Genomic DNA, 22,118 nt, shown 5'->3' on the forward strand with positions numbered 1-22,118 from the left:
TGGCAGGCTGGAGAGGTGGGCCTGTGCAAACCTCAGGGAGTCCAACAAGGCCAAGTGCAAGGTCCTGCACCCAGGTCGGGGCAATGCCTGGTATCAATACAGGCTGGGGGTGAAGGGATTGAGAGCAGCCCTGCCGAGAGGGACTTGGGGGTGCTGGTGGGTGAAAAACTGAACATGAGCCAACAGTGTGTGCTCACAGCCCGGAAAGCCAACTGCATCCTGGGCTGCATCAAAAGATGTGTGGCCAGCAGGTTGAGGGAGATGATCCTGCCCCTTTTACTCTGCTCTGGTGAGACCCCACCTGCAGTTCTGTGTTCAGCTCTGGGGCCCCCAGTGTAAGAAGGACCTGTTGGAGCGGGTCCAGAGGAGGGCCATGAGGATGATCAGGGGGCTGGAGCACCTCTGCTGTGAGGACAGGCTGAGAGAGTTGGGGTTGTTCAGCCTGGAGAGGAGAAGGCTCCGGGGAGACCTTATAGTGGCCTTCCAGTACTTGAAGGGGGCTGACAGGAAAGGTGGGGAGGGGCTTTTTACAAGGGCCTGCAGCGATAGGATGAGGGGTAATGGTGGGAAGCTGAGAGAGGGGAGATTTAGATTAGATATTAGGAAGAAGTTCTTCACTACGAGTGTGGTGAGGCACTGGCACAGGCTGCCCAGAGAAGCTGTGGCTGCCCCCTCCCTGGCAGTGCTCAAGGCCAGGCTGGATGGGGCTTGGAGCAACCTGGTCTGGTGGGAGGTGTCCCTGCCCATGGCAGGGGGCTGGAACTAGGTGATCTTTAAGGTTCCTTCCAGCCCAAACCATTCTATGCAGTAGCAGCAAGCTCTGGACAGTCCTAGGGCACTGAGAGGTGTCCTGCACCTAGGAACCAGATTCTTTGTTCAACGTGTAGAGAAATAGAAGCCCTAACGAACAGCCATCCTGGATCACAGCAGAAAGTCACCTTGATCTCTGTCTGACAGCAGTACCCAGGGAAGAATGCAAGAGTGGGGAGAGCAAGTCCAGGTGTTTCAGAGCAAGAAAATCAGAGTGCAGGACTCTTGTCTACCTTAGGGTGTCCGAGTTCCTGGAAAGCTGAGCTGTCTGTGACAGGTCTTTAATCAGACAGTTTGAACTTAGGCATTAGGACTCAGTTCACCCTCTCTTGCTAAGCTGTACTTTCCCTGCTTAAGAACCTGTGCAGTTAGGCTGAAAAGAATCTCCTTAAACGGTCTGGAGTTGAGAGACTTCTGTTTAGATGGACTCCAGGTTGTGTGGTGCATGCCAGAGAGCCAGGAAGTGTTTGACACAAGCCAGGACAGAAAGATTAAACACATGCCTCTGGTCTCTGGGGCAGGATGTCTGGTGTAGCTGGGTTTGAGGGAAGCTGTGTAGCACTAATTGGCGTTACACTGCAGCTGACATTCCTGTTGTTGTTATTAAAGTTAATGCTTGGCAACACATGATAAATAGACATAAACATCTTGTAAAAGCTGGTCCCTGGTCAAAAGAGGAGACCAAAAAAAAAAAAAAACCCAAACCACAAAACCCAACAAACTCAACTGAAAACAAACCATCAATCCAAGAATGGAAGTGGGACACAAGCAGACAAAATGTTTTGCCTGGGGTTATACAGCAGGTCAGCTGTGGAGAGGGAGGTGGACCCTGGTGCTGCTGCTGGTGATGCCAGCACCTTCTTGCTGAAACTGTAGTTGCCTAGGCTGATGTGTTGGACAGGGCAGGGGAAATCTGTGCAATGGCTCTGTGTCAGGCTTTAACCCCAGGCAGCAACTAAGCACTATGCAGTCACTTGCTCACTTCTCCCCCCTCCCAGTGGGACTGGGAGGAGAATTGAAAAAAAAGTAAAACTCATGGGTTGAGATAAGAACAGTTTAAAAACTAAACTATAATAATAATAATAAAGTATAATAATAATGAAAAGAAATATAATAAAAAGAAATAAAACTGAAGAAAGACAAGCGATGCACAGCGTAGTTGCTCACTACCTGATGACCGATGCCCCAGCAGTGTTTCCTCCTCCCGGCCAACTCCCCCCAGTTTATATACTGAGCATGACGTTCTATGGTATGGAATATCCCTTTGGCTAGTTCAGGTCATCTGTTCCTGGCCATGCTCCCTCCTAGCACCTGCTCACTGGCAGAGCATGGGAAGCTGAAAAATCCTTAACTTGGGATAAGTGCTATATAGCAACAACTAAGACATCAGTGTGTTATCGGCGTTATTGTCACACTGAATCCCAAACACAGCACCGAACCAGCTACTAGGAGAATTAACTCTATCCCAGCTGAAACCAGAACACTATGATACTCTGAGGAGGATTTTGGATGTCTTCTAGACTCGAAGAGCAGATTTAGATGCAGCCTGCTGAGATCACATCCTCTCGTTAGTGTAATGCTGCCACTTGCGATGGCAGTGACTATGTCTGTTTCAGGAGCCAGGACTGCAGTTTGAGTAGCTGTACATGGTTTTGTTGATGTTGTGTAACAGGTGTGGGGAAGGTATGATGATAGTGGGTTGGACATGGCTACGGAGGCTCACCAGAGGTGGTGGTGTGTGCGTGCTTCTGCATCTTCTCTGCTACAGCTCTTGAGCTGGTTACGAACCATGTTGAAAGCACGTGTGACTGCAGTGTGGATACAGCTTCAGGTACATGCTTCCTCCCGCATTCCTACAGAAAAGAGAAGGCATGAGAGGTATTCTTGTGTATCTGTGCTGGTGTGTACTGTACTGTACTCTCTAGGGATGCAAATGAACAGTATCGCTGGGTCAGGGCAGTAGCCTGTCTAGCTTGTTTTCTTTTTCGCAGTAGCCAAGAGCAACTGCTGAACCAGCCAACGACAGTCCACAAAGTCACGGGGAAAGAAGGATTCATTTGCATTGTTATTACTACAGCTTCTAGCTTGCTCTTGCTTCATGGTTGAATTTGTTTTTCTAGGAAGAATCTTTGCTGTTATGAGTCACTGGCTTAAAAGAAGGATTTTGCTTTCAGCTGCCTTTTGCCTTAAAAGGTGATGTTGCTTCTGGTATTTGTCAAGTTTAGGGAAAAAAAAAAATCTAAAAATCATCAGGCAGTTCTCGCTTCTCAAGAAACACTTGATATCTACTTCCTTAGTTCTTTGTTTTAGAAAAAACAAAATAAAGCAATGTTTAGGGAATGCATTGCTGACTCTCCTTTGGGACCATTTATGTGGCAGTGAAATGTCAGACAGCAACGCTCCTGCACGTAACAGGGATGTAGCCCGCTTTCTGTTGTGCTAGATTTCTAGACTATCTGGAAATTAGTGGCATTAAGCAACTGAAATGGCAAGATTAAAAAAAAAAACCCAAACAATACAACCTAGGAGTTACACTATGGCAAACCAGGCACAGTTGATCTACGGATCAAATGTCTTTCAAGTGGGTAGATAAACTGCAGTCTTGGTGTCTGTGGTCAGTAAGGATGATACAGTTCTTTTGTGGGGGTTGGCTTTTGAACCCTAAGTAATTTACAGTGGGGCTAATGGCATTGTGCTTAACTAAACCCTATCTGCTGTTCCAAACTTAATGCTAAGGAGGTGTAGACACTAGGAAAAATCTTGTGGCACAAAGCAGTGGTGTAATTTGTTATCCACTGTAACGATAAAGCTGCAATGGAAAAGGAAGGAGCATTTTTTTTTTCCAAAAAGGTTTGTCTACAGTACAGACCTTACTGCTGCTTCTGTAGGTAGAACTGAACTGTTGGTTGATGAAGCATTTGAATTTTGCTATGCATTTGAGTTAGCTGTAACCTTACTTTTTCCCTGTGCAGCATCACTTTGTGCAATTTTACCACTCCCAGCAGAAAGTGCTTTGCATTTGCGGGTATTTGTTGCATAAACTGCTTCTGCCAGCTGAGCTTGCTTCGTAGGCATTTGTCAGTCTCAGAAACATGAATGATAAGAAATATTTATCAGTTTTACTCTCCCTTGCCTGGGCCTTCTTGCTGCATAGGAAACAGAAGCTTGTACCCTCTTCTGAATGCTTTCTGTGCCTTGGTCCCTGGGAGCAACAAAGCTTGTTTCTGGGGATGCTGGTGGAGCATAAATTGCAGGGTGCTGTTCTGTAGGCGCTCTACCTGGGCTTCCCTCTGTGTGCCCAGCACACCTTAAGTCTCTTGCCGTTGCATGTTCACTTTCACTTTATTGGTTTTGTGTGTGGATTCAATGAGAAAGTCACCTCTTTTAAATGTGGAGGTTTTTTTTTAAGTCTGTATTGGAAATGTACAAGCAGAGGTTTTCTCTGAGTCAATCTTTATTTGGTGACACGAGTTTTGTTTTAGTAACAAACTTCATTGAGGTTGAAGAGTGTGCGGGGAAGTACAGAGGGAAGGGGGTTGTGAAGCAGGGAGCTGTAATCCTGGATTGAAAGCTCTGTTCTTGAAGTGACTCCTGATCACCACCTGCCCGTTTTACTCACGAACCTGTTGGTTTGTGTCTTGCAGTGGCACCACTGAAGGGCCGTCTGTTACTGCCGTGGGAGATCGAAGCTACTTACGGCTGCATCTTGAGTCTCATCCGCAAAACCACCGGTTGCAGTGAGTTTCTCCTACGCCCTCTGTTTTCCCCAGTGAGGATTTGTTAGCTGTAATTTGTGATAACAATCTTTTCCTCGGTTTATACTTTGTCAGTTTGCTTACTACTGCAAAAAGGTTTGATTTACCAATCCCAAGCCAAATGGATACATGCCTTCCCCCCCTGCCCCCAAAAGCTTGTACTGGAAGCTCAGCATTGCAAACACTTTTCTGGCCACCTGCACACCTTGTGGTGCAGGGACGATGGAAGACTATGTGCTTTGAGTGTGTGTTCTGGTTAGTCATCCAATGACCAAAATGAGAATTGGACAAAATACTTTGTTCCTGACCACAGCTTCGGAAAGAAAATTTTTTTTTGAATGAAAAGAGGAAAGAAAATTATTGCTTGGGCAGAGAAGGTTAAACTTCCCCACTCATTCAGAGTGCCAGAAGGAAACACATTGTACGTGTTTGTCATCTTGTCATAGGCAGTGGCAGGTGAGAGGGTGTCTCAATGCTGGAGTGTTTCTAGGTATACTTTTAAAGTGAGAGGCTGGAATTCTCTCAGCAGTGTAATTCAGTGCTGTTTGGATACCAAATGAAAACTCTTGAAAATCCTCATTCCCTCAAACTCTTAATTTCTGTCTAAAAGAAATGCAGTGAAGAAAATGCTTCCCTATTCCTACCAGCTACCTGTGAATGTCCTTGCCCTTGATTCTTTTGTCATTAATTCTCTTCTGCCAATAACTCAGTAAAATGCACTCGGGTGATTTTGATTTTTCGCACCCTTTAAAACGATGGCTTAGCAATTGCTTGCAAAGCCGCCTCTGACAATTATTTACCTGTCTTACGCTGGCTGGGAGAGCTGACTATGTCAGTTGTGTATCTCCAGTGCAGAATCCATCTGTAAGACTAGAAGGGCGGGAGCAAATCTAGGTATGTGCAAGTGTTTGCTTTGACGAAAACTTGAGGACTCAATGAACAACAACAACAAAAGGCTAAGCACTTAAGGGAGCATAGGATACTTGTACAATTAAATTGCGTTGAGTGTTGACATGGTGTAGATTTTGAGTTTAGGTAATTGTCCTTAGGTAACTGATTCTCCTAAGATCTAATGGCTATAGCAGGAGGAAGCAATGCTTTAAAAGGAAAAGGCTACAAAATCTCTGTTGAAAGGTGATGGGAAAGAGAATTGTACACAATGTGTATTTCTAGCCTTTGTCAATATTGCGGATGCATAAATTATACATGACTTGCAAAATAAGAAAGGTTGCTTCTAGTGAGCTATTGTGTTTTGCTTGGGAGGACAGAGCCAGCTTGAAGCATATATGGAGAAGAATACTTGTCAGAAATTGAATATTGAGTGAAAGTAATCGTTTTAATCAAAAGTAGTTGAAAGTGAGGCTAAGTCAAAGGAAAAAGCTGGAAGACTGCTTCCAGTGCTGCAGACATGCCCTGAGACACATATTTTATGTATTAGGAATATTGACCAAGACTGTGGTTGTGCCTTGCATTACCATTGTTCTTCCTGATCATTGTGATCAAGGTTTCTTAACTCTTTGAATTCCACTCCTTTCTCTCTGACCAAGTACAAAGCACTTGATGCTGGTGTGATGGGAAACTCAGCATTGTATGAGGTGGTTACCTTGGCCTTTCTTTCCTTCTGTTTTAGTACTCTACAAGGTGACTGTTCTAATCACCAAATAAACCCTAAAAACCCGTGGGGAGCTCAGCCTCTCTACTCTCCTCTGAGGTCCTCTAGTAAACCTGCAAGTGAGCTTTGCCTCTGCTGAAGGTAGCAGAATCTTGTCACAGAGGTTGCCTATGATGTCCCCCCACCCTCTTTCCCTGTTAATCTCTTTGATCCTGCATGCAGATGTTTTCCCTGATAGATCTTATAGTGGACCATGAATTTTGGCTGGGTAAAATGCCAAAGGAGAAAAGGTTTAAGTGAAAGAGATTCTGTCAGCTGACAGAGAACCTGTGCAAAGGAGAAGCTTCTTGGTACATGGAGAAGTATTTGGCTAAATCTACTGGCTGTGGCAAAGACATGCCAGTTTATATCAATTACAATTCCTGGTAAATCTTCTGTAGTGATTGTGGGTGTTTTCTTAAGAGGGTTGTTGTAAAGAGGCGTCGCTGGGAACAGTGACTGTACACACGATCTGAGATACACTGGGCTGAGTGCTGTAAAGGAGCCCTAGACTTTGTGTTTCTGCAAAGAAACAGCCTAGGCTGCTTTTTGAAATTTTTGGCTTTCAGATCAAAAGCAGGATTGCTCCCACACATTCAAGCCTGCTTTCTATTTCTCAAGTCAATGTCCATTCCCTTCTGATTCTTTACAGTGCCCTGGGAGAGTCGAATCCACTGAAGCTGCCTCCGCTTGCATCTGTTAAAACTAGCTGGTAGCAAAGGGTGAGGTTGCAGATGAGTGACATCAAAGGCCTTTTCTGTGCTAAAACACTTGGCTATTGCACCCTTGAGAAGGCAGGAGTCTGTAGTTGTACCTGCTTGAGCAAGGCTCCCTGGGGAGCAGGTCAGCCCTGGTGTGCTGCTGGGTGCACAGTAGGTGCTGCACTGGCAGCCCTGCTGATGCAGTTGCTTCTAACCTTGACCCAAGCTGCCCTTTCTGCCCTGACTTGCTTGTTCTGTTGTTTAGCCACCAGACTTTCAGAGTAAGCTGCACCAGTGCATGCTGGCTGGTTACGCCTCTTGAAAAGAAGGGGATCTGGTAGCTGATTGAGAGTTCTGCAAGTCCAGTTTCAGCTCCCTGGTCTGCTTGCAGATTCTCTCTGAGAGTTCAGTAGCATGACGTAGTCTCTGTGCCAGTTTCCTTTCTGTTAAAGAGCACTGCCCACCTTGGATGAGAACTGGGGGTAAACAGAGCCAGCAAATGCTCCAGTATAGTGATTGAAGAAGCAACAGAAGTATTAACCAGGATGTCTTTCTCTAATATTTCTGCACAGCCCAAATAGTATCCCTGAAGTCCTCTTAGCAGCCCAAATGACATGATGAGCACTGTGTAGGGATGGCAAATGCAGTGTTGTATACCATGCCAGTGATAACTGAGGTGTGAGCACGAGATCCAAGCATCTACTGTCAGCATCACCTGATCACTGAGTGTGTCTCACCTTTCTGAGTGAAAGTGCTTGGACCTGAGACACCAGGGGTTGCAAGCAGCTTGGGTTCACATTCCTCACCTGGGATTCCAGTAGCAGCTGCTGCTTTGTTCCTGGTGTGGCTTTGCCTTGTGTAGTCACATCAGCTGAGCTCAGCTGGCGTGCCTGTTGTGTATTGGCTTTCAGCATTTACTTCAGGGTTGTAGGGAAGTCTCTTACCTTGCTTTCCAAATGTCACCGGACAAAGTTCTTTCCAGGTCCTGGCTATTTCATGGCTGCTCAGCCTGCCTCAAAATACTTGCTGTCCCTGGTGTGTCAATGAACAGGACCTTCATAGGACTGACAGCTATAAAACATTCCCTCTGAACTCTGAGATGAAAGTGAGGCATTTTCTTTCTCCTTCCAGAAGGCTCATCTGCTGTAAGAGGAGGGAGGTGGTTTTCTTTTTTGAAATGTAACTCCTATCAGGTATCATAGCATGTCTATGACCCTCCACGGCAGCATGCTGTGATGCCTAATGCTATGGGAAACTGGGAATATGGGAAGGAAAGGTAACTCTGCCAAGAGGCTTCTGTCTGCATCGATAGCATAATACATGTGACTCTTATGGCATTACCTGAATCTCAGTGGTGACGGAGCGGAAAAGGAATAGGGTAAAATCAAATTAGGGTTCAAATATTCAGATTGCTAGGGTATTCCCTGGGGTTTGATCTGCTTGTTTGCTAATGGCATAGAATAGGGAACAGGATAGATTGAAGAAGTTTGTTTGGCTCTGCACTGCAAGTACATAAGCCAACCTTGCTTTGGCTCCCAGCCCAGGGTGAAAAGGACAGCCGCTCACCCTACTTTTGCAGTGTTGACAGCTATTGCTGTCAGGGACAAATGTGACTTGGGCCTGAGACTGGGATAACAGCGTGAGTGCTTTTTAGTGGGCACGTAGACTTTCAAAGATAATGCAATTTGTCTGTTGCCCAGTAAAGGGAAAACAACAGAAATGGTTTTGCATTCTCTTGGTGCATTTTTCTTAATTTTTTTCATATTGGTTCCGAGGATGCAAGGATGCTGCTCAAATATTCTAGTACTTAACAACCTTGAATTATATCTTTGATTTATCAAGTCTTCTAAGATGTTCCTTCTCATGCCAAAGCCAAGGTACCTTACTTGCAAGGAAGCAGGCAGTTCTTGGGTACCACTGGCTCTGCAGAAATAAGTCTTGTGTTTGATCCTTATAAGAATGTTTTGAAGGACTGACCAAGAAAGCAGTGTAGGAATTTGGTGGGCAGATTGATTGAATTCCTCTTTCAGGCTGTTTATTCATAGCTTTAACTTTTTTAAGGCAAAAAGTAGGCTATTTTTAGCTTGCTTTTTTTCCCCTCTGTATTAAACCAGACAAATTTCCCTGGTGGAGGAGAGGGTGGAGTTGAGAGGAAGGAAGGGTGGAATTGAAACTGCTTCATTAAATCAGTCTCAAGATCAACACCACTATAATTTTGTTTTCACATTACTGTTCTGAGCACACAAGAGTCTCTTTACACTTTCCAAAGAGGGGAAGCTTTGTGTACAGACTGGGAGAGTGAGGGCCTCCAAAACAGTGAAGTGGTTATGGACAGCTTAGGACTTTTGCTTCCTGAGTATTTTTTCCTAGTTACTTCTGTTAGGGTTAGTCTGTTATTTCTGAGGAATGGTGCAGCTTGGTGATAGCTTGCTCTCACAGCTTCCAGCTCCCAGCAAATGCTTTGTATTGCAAGATGAAGGGAAGGATTCTGGTATATGCAGGAAGGTCATTCAGATGTTGCTAAGCTACTAATGATAGATGCTCTCCCTGAGATCCCTGTGTATATCTGGTAAGAGATGGAACCTGACCTAAAGACGTGAGGCTAAGGGTGGGAAGTGGACTGTCAGAAGGGTAACCAAGCTCTCCTGAGTCCTAGTATATATGTTTTGATGGGTTTATGGTAAGCTGCTTCTGAAGTAGAGGGACAGAGCAACTTCAGCAGCTTCCTTACTAGGTTGATGTGACTTTGGCTTTAGCTTTCATTTGATTACTGACTTCGGTGTGCTGCGGAAGGGGTTGCTGAATCCAGAGCCTGTGGGTCTAGCCTGTAGAAAGAAGGATGCATACTTTGAGACTGATTGGCAACCCAGACAGCTGATAATAGCTGAAAGATCTTTGCAATAGAACTTCTGTGAAGTCCATTTCTGGTGGTGGTGGAGTGGAGAGCTGCTCATGCTGTCCTGTCTGACTGCACATTCTACTCAAGGTTGGAGCCTAAATTAACTCTTCATGCCATGTGTTTGTTGCTCCTGCTGAGTGTTCTCCTCTGCTTTTCATTAGCTCTCCAACAGCTCAGGTTATGTTTGTGTCTAAAGAAAATAAACTTTTCTGTTTTAGAAATAAACAGCAAAAAAACCCCAAAGTAAATCCTTCTCTTCCAGTCATAACTGGTTACCAAGTTATTGAACTCTGTATGAGCTCAGAGCTGGAAAGCACAACCTGACTTTCCAAGCCTTAGTGCCAGGGAAGACTCTCTACTGCTGAGGGAACCACATGGGGCAAGAGCCCTTTCTGTGGACTCTCGGTTACTCTTTTTATGTGCTTTCTTCTCATTTTCCACTTTTCCCACTGGGAGGCTGCTCCAGATCACAACTGCTCCTTACTGATCTTTCTGAGCTCCAGCCTAGATGCGTTCATGGTTGGTTTATCTCATTTCTGCACCAAGATAATACTCTGATTTGAGTAACTCTTCTGATTTCTTGCTGCTCCCCTCCTCAAATGTATTTGCAGTCAGTGGTCCCTTGTCAGGCTGTATTCTGCCAGCTTACACGAGACAAGCTTTCCTGAGATAGGTTTCTTACCAGCATTTCTGTGTACCTATTCTCAAGCAAGTTAATCATCTTTGAATTTTGGTGTGACCAGAACTGCCCACAATAAGTGTCTGGGAAAGGGCTGCTTTCATTAACGCTAATTTCAGCATCTGACAATTAACTGTGGCTTAAGCTAGATCATATATTTGAGAAGGATCCTCTGGTCTTGCTTTGAAGACATCAAGTAATGGTTACTCTTTCTACTCTAGGGGAGTTCTGTCAATGGTTGGTTACTTTGATGTTTAAATAGGTACCTTAATTGGAATAGGCTACCTTTAGCCACTGTACCTTGAAATGCCTTTCTTTGTTAGTTTACAGAGGCTTTTATTATCAGAAATCTGATTTTTCTTAGAAGTGCTCTTATACTTGTAGACTATATAAGGCAATTAGTAAATTACAAGAGTTTGAATTTCAGAAACCGAGCGCTCCTATTCCAAGAAAACATCCTTTTTAAGGTATCTTTGGGTATCCAAAAATGGCTCACTATCAGCTTCCATCTCTGGATGACACTAGGCACTGCACCAGCAAAAGTATATGCAAAGAATGAAAATAAAGTCCATTATTTATGACCCTCTGTCTGAGCTTCCCTGGCTTGTGTGAGGAAAGTGGAACTACTTGGAAATACTTTGCCTCCCCCTGGATTTCTGGCTTCTTTGAAGGTTGTCTTGATCTTTGTGAATAATCTTTGGCTTACACGTTTGATTTCATGCCAGCAAACTAAATCTTTCTATAATGCGCATTCCTTCAGGCTTTGTATATCATGAAGATTTGAGGGATTTCTCCCACTGTTTGGTGTAGTGCTGTTTTCCTTCTGCTGGCACTGAAGAATAGCAGGATGTGGTGGTGAGCAAGGCATAGCCTGCCGTGCACAAAGCTGGGGTTTGCTCCCTGGCTGTGCTGCAGGTACTCTGCCTGTCTGTCAGCAAGCTGCACAATCGCTCCCTCTACTTGCCTTTGAACTGGGAGCAGGGACACTTTGCCTGGCTCAGCTGAGCTCCTGTGCTTTCCTAAACCCTTCTGACGAGGCGCTCCCTGACTGCCTCGCCATTGGGCTTACAGTGATGGTAGCACAGGCTGCAAGTGCAGATCAGCTCATGGTCCCCAAAACCCACCTGAAATGGTGATCTGGCTGAGCTTAACACTCGCTGTTGGGAGTGCTCACATTAGGATGCTGGTCAGGCTGGCTGTGGAGTTTTTTTGTTCCTTATGCTCTCCCAGTCTCTGTTTTTTGTTTCACACTGTCTCTTGTAATATACTGTAATCCAGTGGCTTCTGACCTTTTTGGAACAATGGACTGTTGCCAAACATGAAGTTTTCTGGCAAACTGAGCTCCTCATTTATCATACATCATTGTTCTCATGTTCAGGATGCACTTAATTTTACGTACTGGAGAGGCTACAAACATTTATTGTGGCTCTCTGAGCTGCTGCTGGGGACCCATTATGTTGCTCTTAGCAGAAGGACTGTGTTTCTTCCGCTTCACAGTGCCTTACACTGAAGTCTGGATTAAAGGTATAGTAATGCAAATATGTTTGTCCTAAAATCGATCAAATAAATACCCCATACCTCTTTAAAAAACCCAAACAAACCAATGGATATAAGCTGCCTTCTGGATTTTAGCTGCAATACTACCATGAGAAAGCTAATTGCTCTTTCCTTTCTTTTCTTTTGGAGTTTTAGTCCAGAGCTAAATGATTTTGACAAAATACTTTCAGGCATCTAACTTCAATGACCATACTTTTATTTATAATAATTAATAAATGCTTTCACAATGACAAGCTTTTGCCTTTAAAAAATGGCTGTGAGCCCCTCCTGCTAGATTACACTGGCAGTACATGTATATAATTTATCAGGTATGTATGTTAAGAAAGCACGCTATCTTCAAGTGCATTCATCTTCCCGAAGATGGCAGCCATCTTTGTGCTCTGGGCATCCTTCACATCATTTAGAGTATATCATAAGCTTAGCAATTAAAATAACTTGCCATACATCCAGTTGTCCTTGAATATTTTTTTACATGTGCAATTATAGTGCCTTCTGTCTTCTCTTTTCCAGTTTTTTTTGGGGGACAAAAGTGCTCTTCTGCTTTTAAAAGTATTCTTTTTCCTGCTCTGTCACATGTACTGTTAGTTCATTGTGCAATTCTCTTCTAGTCACTTGCTATAGTCCTTTAAAAGTGCAATTACATAATTTATATAAATTTAGAAAGGGAAAGATGAAGGTCTCTGTACCAGCCTATTTTTTATCCTCTGTGGAAGCTAGGAAAAAATCAGGTGAGTATTCTGGAAAGTAATTAGCATTTGAAATGGAGGTTAAGATTGGACAATTTCTCCTGTGTGCTAGAGGAGATGTTTCTGGGGTCCCTTTGCCTTTCATTGGTAGGAATAATCTCTCAGTTTTAATAAATGATTGCTTCTGAGTCCTGAAGCAGCTTCCCCGTAGCTATTTGTCCTTGCCAAAGGAGAAGGTCAGTGTTTGGTTTACTTTGAAATGAGATGTTAGCCCAGCCTTCTATATTTAATCATGAATGTGGGCAAGCAAGCAATCTCTGCCTTGGAATTTGGTCTGACTAAGGCTGATTTTATTTGTTTGTCCCACAGCAGTGTTCATGAGCCCCAGCTGGCAACTTGTGCTATATAGGTGCTGTGCCAACTGCAGGACAAGAAAATGATCCCTAATCAGAGAGGTTTCAGCCCTTGTGGAATAAATGACCATCACATTAGTAAATGCTTCTGCCTGAACAGAGACTTCATCCTAGCTGTGCTCACCCTTTCCACCTGCAGGGAACACCTTGCAGGCTGGCGAGAGCTGTACTTTTCACATACACACTGCCCTTGCTCTGTCTGTAGTGGTTGTCTAATGTTTCGCAGACGTGAACGTGCACACAGGATGCTTCTCTTCCCAAGCAGCACGTGGAGAGAGTGACCAGCAGTGGGCTGCTGGCATCCTGGTGAAGGGGACCCAGCCCTGCTTGTGTTTTTCCAGGAGAACCCCTTGCAAGAGAACAGGGAGTGGAGCTGTGGGCTGCTGGATTGTTCTTGCAACCTGCTCCCAGCCGCCTGTGTTATGGGACAAAACGGTGCCTGGCAGGAGAGGGGTAAGGGAACAGCTTAGGGTTACTCTTCTCTCAGGGGCTGGTCAGTTGGGCTGTATGAGCAGAATGCCAGGCCGTGGCTCTGGAGTCTTGCAGTCTGTGTCATTAAGGTCTATTTTAGGACTCATTTGCCTTGTTCACCAATAAAAAAAAAATGTTTTAAGATAAATTTGGGGCTTATCTTCCCTTCTGTTACTGCAAGCTGTATTTAAACCTAGGATTAGGAGCTGAGGGACAGCTCTGTCAACATGAGTCTAAGGGAGAATTATTTCGTAAAAGCGAAACTGTCAGTCTTGTGAATTTTCCTCCGTTGGCTTTGCTCATGCTTCTGAGCATCACTGAAGTCCTGTTTGTATTGATCTGCAGGCTCAGGAATACGGTGTTGCTCCTGCTTGCATTTTGCTTGCATTTAAAGGGCTGTTTCTGCAACTGTGAGGTTGTATACAAGCTTGCGACTTGTAATTGTGTTCTCCCCAGTAAGACTTCCACTTGTCATAATGAGAAGAAGGTGGCTTCATTTTTGCAAACCCTGTGTCTGTACTTGAGTCTCGAGAGGTGCTGCAGTCATTTTGATGCTTTGTGAAATGAGTCTACCATTAGCTTCAGATGCCTATAAACTAACTATCTGACTGAGTTGTATGGACTCAGTCTGGGTAACTAGCACAGGTGCTGCGATGTCAACACTTGCTCAAATGAATCCCGCATGAAATATTTCCGGTTTTAAATTTAACAGATTAGGCATTTTCAGTAAAGTGTAGTCCTCAACTGGCAAAACACGTCCTGGTACCCAGGGAGCCAGTTGTGTGCTGTAACTTTTTTCTACTTTTATTCTTCAGCTCTTTATCTAGAGAATGAAAATTATTCCATCATGACAGGAACACTGGCCTTTAGAAAGCTCCTTTTATCTCCACAAATACTTTCTTCAGTATTTTTCCACTAGTGTTGGCCTTTTGCTTATCCATCTTAGAGCTGGATTAACTTCAGAAAGGCAGAAATGCCTTGTATGGAACTTTGAGACACATTTATTTCTTTGACCAGTAAATCAGTATTATAGTTTCCTGGGGACTGGAAAAGAGGGTATTATTATGGAGTTATACTTCTAAGTCCACTTTCCTGAATACTGAATTTCCAAGGAAAAGATATAAATCTCCTTTGTGAAGGAGAAGCAGCTATATGAAACAGACTTCAGGGGCCTTATTCTCTTTGTGTTTATGCTTGCTTGCCTCTCTCTACCTTCCTCCCTTTCCTGAGATGCTATGGTATATTACTTAATCTCCTTTGAGGTAAGTATAGTTTCTTTGTCACTGTATGGAATGCATTGGTATTCAGAAGAGCTTTTTCCTGTGTCAGAGCCAATATTTTGTTTCTCTGTAACACTAATCTTCTTGGAACTCTCTGGCTAATATTTGTATTTTCTTCTGTCTTTTATTGACTGTGGTACATTGAGTATTGCTTCCTTCAGTAATTTTTTGGTTTTATTCATGACTAATACATCCATTTTATGAAGCAATGAAACCTATTTACAAAGGAAAGTGAAGCTGGCTGCAGGGGCATGGTGGAAGTGACAATGGGAAGGCCACGTGCTTGAGTCATGTTTGTGGTGTAGATGAGGTCTAGCATACGGCAAAAATTCTGTGGCTCCCCAGGATCCTTCTGGCTGTGTTCAGATGTGCTCTTCTGCAGTCTGTCTGGAAAGGGCTGTGCTGAGGCTAGCTGGGAAGGGGTTAGTTGAGCAGAGAAGGCAACACACTGTGGTCCTGTTCTCTCCACTGGTGCTATAGGAGTGGAAATCTCAGCTGCTTTGTCACCTCTGTGTCTCCCCTCACCCCCAATTCTTTGTCTGCTTGCACTGCAAACATTTTCAAGAAGAAGCTTTATTCCTGCAATGCAGTACAAAAGGCACTGCGTGCAGACTTGCACCCTGATTCCGCACACTACCACCCCACATCAGCCCCTGCCTTTTTTTTTTTTCCTTCCCTCTCTGTTCCACAGTCATTTTATGAGACGCTGTTGGAGTTCCAATAACTGAATCTAGTTTTCATGTGACTTTTCTCCCCTTGTCACCTTAGTCTTATCATCTTGACACAATCTTATTGTATGCATGTTTTAGAAGGCTAGGAATTCACGTGGCGTGCAAGGAGGAAGGATGACTTGCCTGCATTGCAAGTATTTATCAGCACGTTCACACATGGAAGCTCTTGTTTCATTTCTGCCAGGATCTTCTCATCCAGAGCAGATTTTTGGACTACAGAACTGACATTTATGGGGTATAATAAGCTGTGCAGGAGCACTTGGGTAGTTTGGGGCGGAGAGGGGATCTTACCTGCTGCTTTGGTTCTGTTGTTCCCCGCTGAAGTTCTAGGGCAATAATATGCTGGATTGCCTAGGTATTACAGTAGTGAGGGATGAAGAAAAGTGGACAGCTGGTAGTGGCTGTCAGAAGAAACATTCAGTTTTGTTTGTCTAGGAATGTTATTCTAGAGCCCCCTTGCTTTTGTGATAGACTAAATGTGATCGTAGCTTCTCTGGGTTTCATCTCACATGCACAGGGCCTGGATGAAATGTTGACCTGTGATTCGGGGTTGAGGACTGGTGTTGTGTGTGTCTGTTCTGGCATCTGGTTAGCAGAAATGTCATGTTCATAGCTGGTCTCTTGAACGATACAGCTGACTTGTCACATCCAGGCCACTGAGTCACTGGTTCAAGAGCTTCACTCAGTGCTGTTGGTTATTTGCTGTAAAGTACAAAACATACCTCCAAATAACATTTATTTTTCAGCAATCCATATTTTGATGTGGATTCTCAGCCTTCTCTTTAATTTGTAGATAATCCAGTCTCAGTTTTGCACCTCCCCATTGGTGCTCTCCCAGCCTTACAAGAAAGCTGTCCACCTAAAACTGGAAATGGTCACTCTTTGTGACCACTGAGCTGTTCAGAAAGTTTTGATTCTCTGCTTTGAAAGTGCTGGAAACTTAGTACATACATGGCAAATCCGGCCACCTAAGCAAACAAACAAAAACACTCAACACACCAGAATTGTTCAAGATGAAGTAAATCTCTGACAGGAATACAGCAGTAGGAGAGAGTTGTTGTTGGTGAAATCTGACAAGTTAATTTATTTTTGTTGTTTTAATTGGATAGGTTGGTAGACAGGGAAAGAAAAGATGGTGCTGGAGACGAGTTGTGGAGTCCTGGGAAAGGGGGAGGGAAGGTAATTGTAAACATGACCAGCAAAATAATCTACTTCATGTGCGAAGTCCATTTAAATGTAAATTACCCGAAATGACTTTTTTGGTGGAATTTCTAGCAGCATGGTGTAGAAAGACACAATTATTTTTCCCCTTGTTTAAATATGTGATGCAGACAGCTGTAGAGAGCTATAAACATCCCCCATCTCTCTACCTCCTCACACCCACTTCTTTCCTTTAGGCTCCTTGGAGCTGTTCCCTGCAGCAATGCTTCCAGGTAGTGACAGTTAGGATGTTCACTTCAGTCACCAGAGCCCTGTCAGGGCCAATTAGCATCCTAATGACTGGCATGTACCATCTTGATAACATTCAGTCTGTGCTCTGTACCAGGGGACCTAGCCTCTTAAGAACCCATCTTGTCTCATCTGGCCCATACTGGTCGTATAAACCTGGTTTTAAAAGAAAAAAAAAAAATTAAGAAAAAGGGAAGAAGAAAATTTCCATTTCCATTTCATCTCGTCTTCTGAGTCCCAGGGGCTTCAGCACAGAACAAATATGCTGTCCTTTCCTTTAGCTGAAAATGATGAATCTTGGCTTGGGGGAGGGGACTTAGATCAGACTGCTGCTCTTACAGGTACTGAGGACTTTGGGATAAAGCTTTAACTGAGGCTAAGCAATGCAGTGCTCCTTCTCCAGAGCTGTGTTGAATAAGAGCAATCAAAGACCCAGCCACGTAGTCTTTAAATATTCAGTACCTGGCCAGTATGAGGACTAGAGTGGTTCTTTTCTGAAATTACTGCTGCCTGGTTTTCTTTGGCAGTCTGCTGCAAAATCCAGTTCATGGTAGACTAGCATCTGTGGTCAAAACTGGACTTTTGTCATTCAGTCACAGAGTCACAGAATGTCAGGGGTCAGAAGGGATCTCAAAAGATCATTCAGTCCAACCCCCCTGCCAGAGCAGGACCACCTAGAGTAGATCACAGAGGAATACATCCGGGCAGGTTTTGAATGTCTCCAGAGAAGGACACTCCACAGCCTCTCTGGGCAGCCTGTTCCAGGGCTCTGCCACCCTCACAGCGAAAAGTTTTTTCCTTATGTTCATGTGGAACCTCCTGTGCTCCAGCTTGCACCCGTTGCCCCTTGTCCTGTCACTGGCCATCACTGAGAAGAGCTCAGCACCATCCTCCTGACACTCGCCCTTTATGTATCTATAAACATTGATGAGGTCACCCCTCGGTCTCCTCCAAGCTAAACAGACCCAGCTCCCTCAGCCTTTCATCATAAGGGAGATGTTCCACCCCCTTCATCACCTTTGTGGCTCTGCACTGGGCTCTTTCCAGCAGCTCCCAGGGCTGAATGCTGGGCAGAGACCTTTGTTGTAGCACAGACCAGGGCATGCAGGTGAGGAGATTTAGGGGAGGCTTCACAGCTGCTCAGCAAGGTCAGAGCATGGTGGAGTGTCCAGGCTGTAAACCTGCCACTCGAGCACCCTTTATCAGCATGGAGATTCTCGAGGCTTTGTCCTGTGCTGTGCCAGGCTGGAGGGCAGAACAGATCCTCTGGTAGTGATAGAGTTAAATGCTGCAGTATGAAATCACCCCATTTCTGTGCCATGATTTATTGTTTAGTGACAACATACTTCCTACCAGAGAAACTCATCCACCTATCCTGATTTCCAGCCCTGGAAGCCAGTGTTCCTTCTTGTTAGCATCGCATTGCTGTCTAACCCTGCCATGTCCTAGCTCTTCAGTGCCTTTAATGAGTTGCTGTGATGCCAGGGCCAGCTGGTTGGCACATTGTGTTGCAGCTGGCACAGCCACACTGGGTCATCTGGAGGGAGAGGTCAACAGTTTAATGGTCCTTAGGAGGAGCCAAATCACCTGCGATGCTCAGTCAGGCCAAAGAGTGGATGAAGGGCAGTGTATTACTGTTGAGTGGACTGAAGCTGCAGCAGGGAGGATTTCAGTTTATGGGTTGTGGAGGTGGCAGCTTTCACTGGTAGCATAACAACCTTAACATTGTGTTATTTGAGATGGCATTGCTAGGATTCTGAGGACAAAAAAGTTTTCTTCCCCATTAGAAACAGCAAATCCCAAATTGCTGGACAGTAGGCGAGCAAGAATTATTATTATTTTTAAGGTCATAACTTAAATATAAAAAAAACCCACCCTGCCATCCCCTAGTCCAGCCTGTGAGGCTGAAAGACAGCACATTAACATATCTACATGGTGCAAATGTTATTTTTAAGGTTGCCAGGAGAATTTTGTCTTTTCCTGAATTTTTTGAATGGCATTTGCTATCATGACTATTTAAATTTTAATCTTAATGTTTTGGTGGGATCTTCTGCAATGTCACAAGAACTTGATGGCTAAGAAGACGGGAGCACTGACATTTGTTCAAGTATTTGTGTGTACCTCTTGTCTCTTCTGGACGTGTCGCCAGAAGACCTAAGGCTGTGTCCTGGAGCCCCTTTTCAGAAGTGCCACTTTGACTGTGATGCTACCTGTTGCAACCTGGTTTGTAGGCACGGAGCTGAGCCTGCTCTCATTGTGCATGAGGTGTAGTAAACCAGCAAGGCTGACTTACTGCATCCACACAACGTGCCTGAGACTAGAAGCTCAATGATTTGAACTCTGCCTCTTGTGTTTCCTTATGTGCCTGACTTTGTAGATACCTCTGAGGCTGAAGCCCTCCGTCCCACTCTTGTGGTCCCTAAGCATCCCCAAATCTGACGTTAGAGGCCTCACAAGATCACAATACGCTGCTTTCTCTAAGTCATCATGCATTAAACCCTAATTAAGATCACTTAGTTTTTCTTTACAAACATGAAGGCCAAAAACTTGATCTAAAACATAGCCTCCAAAAAAAGTAATTATTGTAGAATGGTCTCTCTTGAGAAGCTTAGGTGCTTAGTCAAGTGTCAAGTATAGATCAAATAGGGGGAGTTGGCACAGTGGATGTAACAGATGGATGGTTACAGGGCAGTTTTTCCCCCCCATTAGTCTGCCTGTATGCCTAATCCTGCCCTAGAGCTATTCTACCTCCCCCTTCAGAGTAAGGAAGTAACTAGGTTTCTGTGGCCTGTTTAACAAGCGGACAGCACCCTGCAGCTTTCCAAACTGTAAGAAGAGGGTATATAAGCTCCCAGGCAAAGGTTCAGAGGCTCTGATTTGGATTTTGGCAACTGTGCAGGTATATCACCTGAAAGCCAGGGACTGGCTGGTTGACGGTGCTGCAGAGAGGGGCAGAGCCATAGCACAAGCTGGTCCTCCTGTGTACTGGTGGAGCTATTCGTTTCTTAAGGTGGAAGCCAGAGGCTGAGTTAGGGATTCAGGGCTGAGGCTAGAGGGTGATCCCCAACTGCCCAGGAAAACATAAACCTCATTGATGTGACTGTGGACATATCTATTGTGGCCAAATCTGCAGAAATCATTTAGATCTCTAACTCCCACTGATCTCGAGAGGATTAGGTGTCTACATGGCTTTGTATATCAAAACTCTACCTGCTTCAGTTCTCCTTTCGCAAAATCAATAAAATACTACCTCCTCTTTTCTCCTCACAGCCTGGCTGTGTAAAGATGCCAGGGATAAACCTGAGGATTTGTTTTTAAAACAGTGGGGACATGTTCTCAGTTGGGGCTCTTATCACAGGGTAATTGTTGCCTTATGTCAGGATACAGAGCTGTCACTCAACGGTTTCTGCTCAAGCACATAGTCAAAAGTCAGAGTGTGCAGCTCAAGGTAATGTGTGGTCAAATCAATAATCTGAACACTGTGGTTTTCTGTAGTGTAGGGCAATTCCTAGAGATTAATTTAAATGTAAAGGCCTTTCTAGTGGAAGGAAACTTACAGGACTGCATGATTACGTTAGACATTTCAAATGGCTGTGTAAAGGCTTGGCGACTACATGGTTTTGAAACGCATTTATTCCTGGTGCAGCTCAGATCCCAGCTCAGTGATGAATGACTTTAAACTTGAAAATGAACTCCTTGTCCTGATGTCAGGATGGATTATAATATTAAAGGTGACTCGTAAGAGAAAACAAATATTTATTTGGCTCGTGACTTTTTTCATTGTATAATAGGTAAAGAGAGCACAAAGAGCAGATACTTCTTGAAAGAGTCAGTGATGGCTGAAGGACTACTAAAATAATGACTCTTTCCTAGCATTTCCAAGTGTCAGATCCATGCAGTTCTTTGAGACTTGTAAAATTTGCTTCTGAGTAGAATTCCTTTTCTTTCATGTCTACTTGAATTAAACATTCCGGAAAAAATCCTGTATTTGTTTTGGAGTTTCAGTGTCCTTTCCAGGTAAGGTCCAGGAGCTTGCAGTGTCTATTTCAAGGACGGTTGTGGAGGAGGCTTGCAGTTGACTTTGCCAGTTACTAAAGCTGGCTGCTGAAGAGGTAGGAAAGGGAGACCCTAAAGTTAAATTTAAAATTTCTCCAAATACTTGGAAAGAAGAAACCTGCCGTCACCTCGCTGCTCGCAAAACTCGTTTTCAATTGCTGAGACTGATTTTAATCTCAGTCGGGGTCCATGTTCTTTGTTCTGTACAACTTGGTTTTTACCCAGTGATTGGTAAAGTCTTGTCCCAGCATCATCACTGTAAATTAAACTTAGAAACCACATGGTCTGATACAATAGCAAATTTTTGTCCTGAAGCAAAATATCCACCCTAGCATTTACACTTTTTGAGGATGTTTTGCTTATTTCCTGCGCCCCCCCTATGTTGCTTTTTTCACTCATTCTATATGTGTATTTGAAATACTTGAGGGGTTTTCTTGAATCTGTGTGGTGTACTTTATGCTTATTAGGATAAATGTTTTGTCTTCAATAATTCTGAATATCAGCAGTGCATTAATAATTTATGCTCCTATCTTTTATCGAATTTGTGGTCCACATCATTCCTAGTACGGCATTGTTGCAAGGTATTTAGAGAAAGCCTTTTAAGGACTAAAATGCAGTCTCTGTCTGTCTTCGACCTTGGGCATGTTATGGGCAGAGCTGTGGTAACAAATTTCTTTGTCTGCCCAGCTGTACGAGTCCACAGCCACATAGCTTAAATCTCCTGTGGTTGCAGCAGGTTGAGAGGACATACATGAAAAACTACTGTTGGGTGGTATGACTCAGCTAGCACCCTGTAACCTGCTTGACTTACTGTAATTTGTTGATGGGTCTGATGCCCTGACATATCCTTTGGTCACTCACATCTGTATTGTGTTGCAAGCTCTGAGACCACTGTGGAAGCTGGTGGTTCCGTAGTGGTTTTGCATGAAGTAGAATACAGAGCTGCATTTGGTTGGGTATGAAGTAAGCAACAAGTTCAA

This window comes from Leptosomus discolor, chromosome 12 (genome assembly GCF_034619465.1).
Source record: "Leptosomus discolor isolate bLepDis1 chromosome 12, bLepDis1.hap2, whole genome shotgun sequence".
NCBI lineage: Eukaryota > Metazoa > Chordata > Aves > Leptosomiformes > Leptosomidae > Leptosomus > Leptosomus discolor.